The following is a 10,440-nucleotide window of genomic DNA, read 5'->3' on the forward strand; positions in this document are numbered from 1 at the left end:
GATTTCTAGCTGTAGGTGTAGGAAACATTTGAAAAGGCCAGTGCCAGTTCCAATAGGAAGTAATGTTGCCGGAAAGTAGTTCCTATGAGAATATTAATGAGTTCATTAAGTAGATTTGGGCACAGTGATTTTGTAGCAGTTTTGCAATAGCAAAATCAACACTAGGAAAGGAAGAGAAAAGTGCACACAAAGGAATTTCTCTGAGGTTTTCCAGATCTAGTTGGTAGGAGGAAATCCGCGATTTCCAGTCATAGAAGGAAGCAACAAAGTAGATATGTGCATTCCAGGAGGGACTGCGAGTAGTAGAGAAGGAATCCAAGCAAGAAAGGGAGGAGATTCTAGTTTATTTTCCCAGATTTGAGTTTTGCAAAAATGGCCTAAAAAATACTTCAAGATCATGATATGCTATATGGAGTTGCAAATTATTGTATCTGGATAGATAGAATGAATTTCCTACTAGATGAGCATAGTCTAAAGATGTATGCAGAAAGGGTTATTGTTATCACCCCAAGAAACTCTCCTAGGTTGTAGCTCGGAGATTCTCGGGAACATTACAAACTCAACTCAAGGTTGGAAATGGATGAATGGAAGGAATGATGCTTGTTCAAGCCAGATAACCACTCCTACTTTGCTTGACTCCAAACATGCATGAACACCCCCAGACTACAAGGCTTTAGACCACCAATTACTCACAGTTTAAGGATTGGGTGAATATGAAGAATACTGACCACACCAGCAGATGCATAGGACCCTGTGATGGTCGGCTGCAACCAGTAAAGAGGTCTACAAATCTAATCCCCTAGTGCACAGACAGGATGACAGCTCTCTGTCACTAAGTGAAAAGAAACCTGATTAACACATTCACTGATACATGCAAGATTTTAACATAGAGGTAGGATGACAGCTCCTCTAATGCCAAACATCAAGAGTTCAGGAAAACTGCATAACAGGCACAGCCTAGAACATAATAGAAATGGAAAGTTAGCAATTAACAGCAAAAGAAGCTTGTATTAGCTAAAAATGAAGACGAGACGCTGCAAGTATCAAAGCAGTTACAGTCTCCAGAAGTTGAACCTTACATCAAAACGACAACCATCAACCTTGATTACATCTTGTTTCTGGGTATATAAAGAGTTTCATTACAGAGGCACTCGGCCATTCTAGGTGTGGGGGGGTCATAATCGACCACCAACCGCTTTAACTGCCTGGCAGAACTTCTGAGTGTAATTTGCCTGCTTCAATGAACACATCCGATCTTCTCAGGTGCTCTGTTGTCCTTCTTGGGCAGGTGGAGTGTCGTATGGATGAAATTCCATAACTGTTAAATGCGTGTATCTGCTCGAGGCTTGTCCTTTTCCTTCTCGGCCATCTTCCTGATGAATGCTATTGTTGAGGAGCTACTGCGCCAAGTACAGGTAACTAGCCACCTTCGTCCTTCGGGCACATGGGACAGTTCGAGGACGTGAATAGTCGGGTTGGATGGAGGGGAAGAATCGATCGTTGGATTGGGCAGATCGACGGCGGGGATTGCTTGGCAGGGACTATCGGGAAGGCGAGGCAGAAGATGATCGCAGGCCGTTGGATCTCGGGCGGGCAGATCCATCGGTCGCCGGGTGTCGAAGATGCACAGAGCTTATCGGGCGGGAAGAGCGGGCTTGAGCGGTAAGTGATATTGCTTGCACCGCTATTGAGGGTTGGGTGGTAATCGTATGAGGGGGAACAATCCCATTCAATGCATGATGCGTGGCAACAGAGGGATGGGAAAATCGCTTTTCATTGCGCGTTATCGCGCAGTTGGTTTGCGAATGCGGGAGGAGCGATCACCGTCCGATCGCGGTGGGGATGATCGAACGACATAGATTTGGTCGCACAGGTTTTCATTTGATGTGACAGGGAAAAATCTTTTGAAGGCGCGCAGTCGTGTGAACAAGTTATATTATGGTTTAAGCTCCGCGCTCGGGGATCTGAGGGGGCATGGGTTTATACAGGGTTTTAGAGGTAAAACGGTGGTAGTGGAGATTATGAGAGTGTAAGCGACATGAAGGAGAAGGAGGAAAATGATCAGTGCGAGTCCTCTTTGAGCGTAAACAACACGGCCAGGCCTGTATTTAATTCTCAAATTGTTAGAACTTGTGGCAGAGCTAACGCTGGCTCCTTCTGGGGATGAGATCCTCCCTGTGAGGTCTCAAGAACTTGCAGATCAATGCCTTTCCTGTAAAAACCAATTAGAAAAATTTCCTAGTGTTCCATTGGGCATGGAGTCTAGCTGAACTTACACTAGAAATTAATAAACTAACATATTTACAACCTTAAGGCCAAAAGAATTTAAATGACATAAATTTTCAGAAAACGCCCATTTACTGGGCCATCAAAAACTGTCTCCCCTCCCATACTTTGTAGTATGAAGGTATTGTTCCCCTGGATCTGAGAAATGATAAAAGGCCCTGTCTAGAAAGCATCAAACTTCCCATGGTTGCCTTTCTTCTCTTTCAGTGCATCCCACTTCAGAACCAAATCTCCAACCTGGAAATTATCTGTTTTGGCTCTTATGTCGAAAACTTCCTTAATTCTCTGCTAATGTGCTGCTGACTTCTCAACCAGCTGTTCTCTGATCTGATGTACATCTGCTAAATCAGTGATCCTTTTTGCCATGTCCTCTTCCTCATTCTGCTCTTCTTGTAGGAACTTTGCCACAGGGAGGATTAACTAAATTGGGAATACAGCCTCAGTGCCATATACCAGCTTGAAAGGAGAATTCCCTATGGATTTCTTAGTGGTTACTCTGTCAGCCCACAATGCATATTTGAGCTTAGAATCCCAATTCTTTTTGTTATCTTCCAATAGCTTTTTAATTATCCTTATCAGGCTTTTGTTGGAGGATTCTGCTAGACCATTACCTTGAGGGTAATATGAGGTGGAATGAACCAGCTTAATGCCCATTGAATCACACATGTCCACCAATTCTTTTGCCCTGAAGGCTGCTGCATTGTCTGTGATTATTTTATGTGGACAACCAAATCTGGTGAAGATATTCTCTGTAAAGAACCTCATGACCACATTATGATTAGCTTTTCTGGTGGGGATTGCTTCAATCCATTTAGTGAAATAATCAGTGGCTACTAAGATCCATCTGTGTTGGCCACTGGAATGCGGATTGATTTCTCCAATGAAGTCTAAGCCCCATTGCTGAAAAGGGCCATTTGCATGTATTGGTTTCAAGGGCAGGGACTTCAATTGCCGTTATCCTTCAAATCTTTAGCACCTGTCACAGGATTTAACAAATGAGAAGACATCAGCAAACAAGGTGGGCTAATAATACCCAGCTTTGAGGATTTTGTGGGCTGTAGTTTTCCAATAATGATGTCCTCCACACATGCTGGAATGAAACTGCTACATGACTTCAATGGATTGTTCTTTGTCTAAACACCTTAGCAGGATTCTAGAGGGGTCCCTCCAGTAGAGCAGATTTTCACGAATGTAATATTTTGTTGCCCTGAGCTTAACAGTTCAGGCTTGGCTTGAACTAAGGCCTGGAGGAATTTCTAGCTTCAGCAAGAATTGGGCTATTACAGAGCACCAATCACAAGAAGCTAGATTTTCTGCCAATGACTGATTTTTCCCCTGTTCAGCTGTTTCTTTTTCTGTTTGACCATTTTCTGCATCTGTGCTTATGAGATTTATGTCCAGTGTTCTGCAATTTTCTTCAGCCATTAACCTGGCAAGGCCCTGACCTCTGACCAGTTTGGTGGGCTTTAATTCTATGTTAAATTCAATCAGCTTTGCAATCCATTTAGCCCTTCTTCCATCAGCATCACGCTGCATTAGAACATCTTTTATTGAAGCAGAGGGCACATATGCAATTATCTTGGAATGCAGAATGTAAATTCTGAATGCTTTCAAAGACTTGATAAGAGCATAAGCCTGTTTTTCAATGATATCATACTTCAGCTCAACATTCCTTAATGTTTTTCTGAAAAAGGCCACTGGATGCTCTAAGCCTTCTTCATCTGCTTGTAATAACACTGTTGCGAGGATGTCTTCGGAGGCAAACGAAAATATATGGAACTCCTTGCTGTAAGCTGGACTTCTTAAAGTGGGAGCTTCCATAATAGATTTCTTAATGGACTGAAAGGATCTTCTTGCTGCATCAGTCCATTTGATTTCCGACTCCTTTCTCAACATGGAGGTAATATGCTTCACCAATTCTGCAAAATTTGGGATAAACCTCCTCACAAAATTTATTTTGCCTAGAAAGGACTAGATGTCTTTCTTTGATCTCGGGACAAACACAGTCTGTATTGCTCTTACTCTTTCTGGGTCAATTCGGACACCTGCAGCAGAAACAGCATGTCCTAACAACTTGCCCTCTTCTAAAGCAAATTGCGACTTTTTAGGATTGACTGAAATCCTGAACCTTCTACACTTCAGGAACACTTTCTTTAAATGCTGTAAATGGTCTTGATGGCTGCTGGAGTACATTGTTATATCATTTAGGTAGATAAGGACAAACTTATCCTTCTCCCCCACAAATGCTATATCCATAGCTCTCTGAAAGGTGGCTCCAGCATTCATCAGTCCAAAAGGCATCTTAGAATACATAAAAGTACCCCAAGGAGTGGTGAATGCAGTCTTTTCTTGGTCATCTGGATGTACAACAACTTGGTTATAGCCTGAAAATCCATCCAGGAAAGACATCACTTTGGCTCCTGAGACTTTCTGCAGCAAATGCTCCATCTTGGGCAGAGGATAGTTGTCTTTCTTGGAGCATTTGTTCAAGTTTCTGAAATCAACACATAGCCTGATTTCTCCACTTTTCTTCCTTACCACTACTGAATTGGCTACCCATTTGGAATATCTGAGAGGAACTATAATTTTAGCAGCCAATAACTTCTTTATTTCTTTTTCAATCAGAGGAAGGAGCAAAGGATTTATTGGTCTCAGCTTTTGCTTGAAAGGGATGGTGTCTTTCTCTAGGGGAATTTTGTGCTTGATGATATTTTTGTCATATGTTTTCAGATTACTATACTCCCAGGCAAAGACATCAGCAAATTGCTTCATTAAATTGCAGTATTCAGCACTATGGGCAGCAGACAGATGAGTGGACAGGTTTATGTATATGGGCTGATCTGGACTCCCTATATCATGCTTACAGACCGCAGATTGGTCTTCTTTTTGGGCAACCTTATAAGGCACATCATTTTGGTCAAGAATCTTTTCTAATGGAACTAGACCCTTAGGTATATAATTTCTAGGCAATTGGACAATGCTATCTTTACCAATTCTGTTTCTAAGCTAATATTGGGGATTTTCTTCCAAGGCTTCATTTTCTTGGTCAATTTGCATTTCAGAGAATTCATCAATGACTTGTAGAAACCTATTCACTTCATCATCATCTTCAAAAACTTTCCAATGTTGGACATTATCAGGAAAGGATGGTCTGTATTTCATTTGGACTTCATAAACTAGTCTGGGAGGCATGGGAGGGATAAACATGCTAGCAGACACGACAAGGGAATCAACAAGCTGATTTTTTACTCTGGGGATATATGAGATATAAAAATTATGAAAAGAATCTTTAAGTCTCCATACATCATCTCTGTATACTTTCAGCCTTGGGTGCTTTGCTTGAAATGTCTTGTTTACTTACTGAATGATAAGATCAGCATCTCCAAACACCTTTATGTTCTTGATTCCCCTGTCTTTAGCTACATTGAGACCCAATATCAGAGCCTCATACTCTGCTATATTGTTCGTGACTTGAAAAGCCAGCTTAAAAGACAGATGTGTGTTTTCTTGTTTTGTAGATATCAGCACCACCCTTGCTCCTATAGTCTTCTTGGAACATGTTCCATCAAAGAACATCTCCCAAACCTGACTTCCTTGCTCTCCCTCGGCCTGGTTCATTGGTTTCTTGATTTGCATTGAGGCCTTATGGGATTCTTCAATTTGGAGAATACAAGCTCCAAAGTCAGTGTCAACAACATATATGGGATGATTAGAAGGATTCTTTTCATCATTGATGATGTAGGCCAGCTGTGCTTCTCTATACAATCTCCTGCTTTCCCCTCCAAAAACTGGGACAGTGGCATAGGATAAGTCATTCTGTAATGTCCCACCTAGTCTCTTAATCCACCCTCTGGACAACAACATGCCAAACTTGGGAGGGACATCTGCTACCACAATATCCATCATCATGCTCTTTATGGGCAACTGAGTTAGGGTAATGGCTAGGTCTTTGATTAATCCTAGGCATTTTACTTTCCTTGAATCAAATGAGAATAAGTCATGATATGGTCTAGTGATATCAAGGCCTAACTCTTCCATGACAGCCTTAGGCATCAAACTGTGGCTGGCCCCTGTGTCTAGCAAGCAATTGTGGAGGATTTTGTCATGAATGGTCAAGGAGACATAAAATGATGGAGAATTATTATCAGCAGGTTCGATCATTAGGCTAAGCACAACTGCAGGCTTATCATCTTGCAAATTGACATAGTCAGTGGGGGTTTGTGTGGCTTTCAGCGCAAGAGCATCAAGGATAGGCTTTCTAAAAGCTTCACTCTTTACTAGTTCTATTAGAGGTAAAAATATCCTTAACTTCTGGACTTTTGACTCAAAACTGAAAGGAGAAAGAGACTTTTCAGGGCCTCTTACCTCTTATGCTGGTGCTCTGAGGATGACTAGATCAGCTGCTGGTCTCCTCTGTCTGACATTCTATTGCTCTGTTGGGACAGCAGCTCTTTGGATAGGATTCTCCTTGACATTGTTTTCTTTTGACCTCAGATTATATCTTTGCTGTTCACCAGTCTGCAAAACAACCTCTCTGTCCCACTCTTGACTGGTTTGGTCCTGTAGTAATGATTCTTCATATGCAGTCAACGTCAAAAAGGCAGCACTGCCTTTGTCTTCCATGCAATGAATTTCATCCTCCTCTTCAAACTGCTCCTCCTCCATGACTACATTTTGGAAAGGAGCTTTAACCCTTTGTTCTTCATTTGCTTCTTTACCCCTTTGAATGATTTGCAATTGTTCATTTGCTCTTCTGAATGGATTTGGATTTCTTGGAGCAAATGTGTTTTGAAACCTTGCTTTTCTAGAGCTCTGCTCAACTTTCAGCTTAGATATCTCAGCAGCTAATGACTCTATCATCTTAGTCATTTTATCTAGTTTAGGTTCTGAAGATGAAGCAGAGGAAGAAGAAGCCTCACCTCTCTGCCTCCTTCTATCAGCATGACTTTTAAGCTTTTCTGCAGCCATAATATTTGATTCCACCTCCAGTGCTGCATCTTGCATATCAGCTAGAGTGGCACATCTCCTTTCTCTCAAAAGCAGGCAGAAATCAAAGTCAAAAGCATTAGCATAAGTGAGTTTGGCAGAGGTGGGGGTAGGCTTTACTTCAGCTGGTATCTTACTATACATACGGTTAAATCTTTTATTAAAATCAGGCAATGATTCCCCATTCTTCCTCTTCAGGTTTCCAAACTTTGTATGGTAATAGAGCAGGTCTTTCCTATCTCCCCATTGTTTCAGGAATGCATCATCCAATGCTTCAATATCTGCTATGGACCTATGGGGAAATTCTCTAAACCACTTTCTAGACTCTCCATCAAGGCTCTGGACAAACACTCTCATCCACACATCATCTTCACTGATATCTAAGTTATCAACATAACTATAAAAAGATTCAAGGTGTTCTTCAGCTGTTACTCTCTTTGTACCAGTGAATTTGGGCATATATTTATGATATTCTCCTACAGGCATGGCATTCAAAGGAACAGGCAAGACCAGGGGTCCATACCTAGCAGCTATGATTCTCTTCATCTTTGTGGGAGCTTGCTAACCTGCCATGACTGGGATAGGCGGAAGGATACTGGCAGATTGAATGGTAGGAAGTAATGAGATAGATGACAGACACAAGGGGATATGATGGGCTATATGGGGGGCTTTCTTTGGACTGAGATCCAAAGGGGAACTGAATAAACAAGGAGCTTTATGAATCTCTGAAGGTATTTATTTACTAACGATGCCAGGCTCTAAATCTTCACATTGTATATCCTCAGCCGTAATATTTTCTTTCAGAGATGCATAAGATTTCTTAGGCTTACCTGATCCCGATGCTCATTTCTGTGATGTTTTCCTTTTCTTAGCAATCTTCTCAGGGTCAGGCACTGGGTCAGCTCGTGATTTCTGAGGATTTCTCCAAGTATGCCTCACAAACTGAGCCAGAACTGTAATGTGGAGTCGCCACTAGGTAGGTTCTCCAGTAGAGTCGCAAGATAGATGATTACAACCATAAATGTGTCCAGACTTTGTCTATCATCAAAGCATGGAACTATGTCGTTCTCCCAGGGAAGCTGAGTTTCAATCTCCTCTCCCCGGCAACGTCGCCAATCAATGTTATCACCCCAAGAAACTCTCCTAGGTTGTAGCTCGGAGATGCTCGAGAACATTACAAACTCAACTCAAGGTTGGAAATGGATGAATGGAAGGAATGATGCGTGTTCAAGCCAGATAACCACTCCTACTTTTCTTGACTCCAAACATGCATGAACACCCCCAGACTACAAGGCTTTAGACCACCAATTACTCACAGTTTAAGGATTGGGTGAATATGGAGAATACTGACCACACCAGCAGATGCACAAGACCCTGTGATGGCCGGCTGCAACTAGTAAAGAGGTCTGCAAATCTAATCCCCTAGTGCACAGACAGGATGACAACTCTCTGTCACTAAGTGAAAGGAAACTTGATTAACACATTCACTGATACATGCAAGATTTTAACACAGAGGTAGGATGACAGCTCCTCTAATGCCAAACATCAAGAGTTCAGGAAAACTGCATAACAGGCACAACCTAGAACAGAATAGAAATGGAAAGTTAGCAATTAACAACAAAAGAAGCTTGTATTAGCTGAAAATGAAGACAAGACGTTGCAAGTATCAAAGCAGTTACAGTCTCCAGAAGTTGAACCTTACATCAAAACAACAACCATCAACTTTGATTACATCTTGTTTCTTGGTATATAAAGAGTTTCATTACAGAGGCACTCAGCCATTCTAGGTGTGGGGGGGTCATAATCGACCACCAATTGCTTTAACTGCCTGGCAGAACTTCTGAGTGTAATTTGCCTGCTTCAGTGAACAAATCCGATCTTCTTAGGTGTTATGTTGTCCTTCTCGAGCAGGTGGAGTGTCGTATGGATGAAATTCCATAACTGTTAAATGCGTTTATCTACTCGAGGCTTGTCCTTTTCCTTTTCGGCCATCTTCCCTGATGAATGCGATTGTTGAGGAGCTACTACACTGAGTACAGGTAACTGGCCACCTTCGTCCTTCAGGCACATGGGACAGTTCGAGGACGTGAATAGTCAGGTCGGATGGAGGGGAAGAATCAGTCGTTGAATTGGGTAGATCGACGGCGAGGATTGCTTGACGGGGACTATCGGGAAGGTGAGGCAGAAGATGATCGCAGGCCGTTGGATCTCGGGCGGGCAGATCCAACGGTCACCAGGCGTCGAAGATGCACAGAGCTTATCGGGCAGGAAGAGCAGGCTTGAGCAGTAAGCGGTATTGTTCGCACCGCTATTGAGGGTCAGGCGGTAATCGTACGAGGGGGAGCGATCCCATTCAACACATGACGCGTGGCAGCAGAGGGGCTAGAAAACCGCTTTTCATCGCGCGTTATCACAGAGTTGGTTTGCGGATGCAGGAGGAGCGATCACCGTCCGATCATGGTGGGGATGATCAGACAGCGTAGATTTGGTTGCACGGGTTTTCATTTGATGTGACAGGAAAAAATCTTGTGAAGGCGCGCGGTCGTGTGAACAAGTTATATTATGGTTTAAGCTCCGCGCTCGGGGGTCTGAGGGGGCATGGGTTTATACAGGGTTTTAGAGGTAAAACGGTGGTAGTGGAGATTATGAGAGTGTAAGTGGCGTGAAGGAGAAGGAGGAAAATGATCAGTGCTAGTTCTCTTTGAGCGTAAACAACACGACCAGGCCTGTATTTAATTCTCAAAATGTTAGAACTTATGGCAGTGCTAACAATTATAACCATACCTATCGGTGTGCAACAGCGAGAGAACTACAATAAGGAGATGGCCAAGGCGAAGAGGATGTTCCTCAAATGAGTTCAAGATCATATAGTCTTGCATTTAACTGCCAAGAATACGACAAAAGAAATGTGGGACGCATTCGCTATGATTTTCCAGAATCCTTCCAAGAATCAGAAGTTGTTCTTGAAAGAGAAGCTGAGGACCACCAAAATGCATAAGGGTGAAGGGGTCACTCCTTATCTCAATAGAATTCAAAATGCCCAAGATGAGCTTGCAATAGTTGGAGAGACACCTCTTGAGAGTGAGCTAGTGCGTACAACTCTCAATGGTTTCGCCAAGGAGTGTGAAACTTTTCTCCAAGGTATTACTGGATGATATAACCTACCTG

This window comes from Pinus tabuliformis, chromosome 6, assembly GCF_031772625.1.
Source record: "Pinus tabuliformis cultivar Carrire ecotype Pingquan chromosome 6, CPIR1, whole genome shotgun sequence".
NCBI lineage: Eukaryota > Viridiplantae > Streptophyta > Pinopsida > Pinales > Pinaceae > Pinus > Pinus tabuliformis.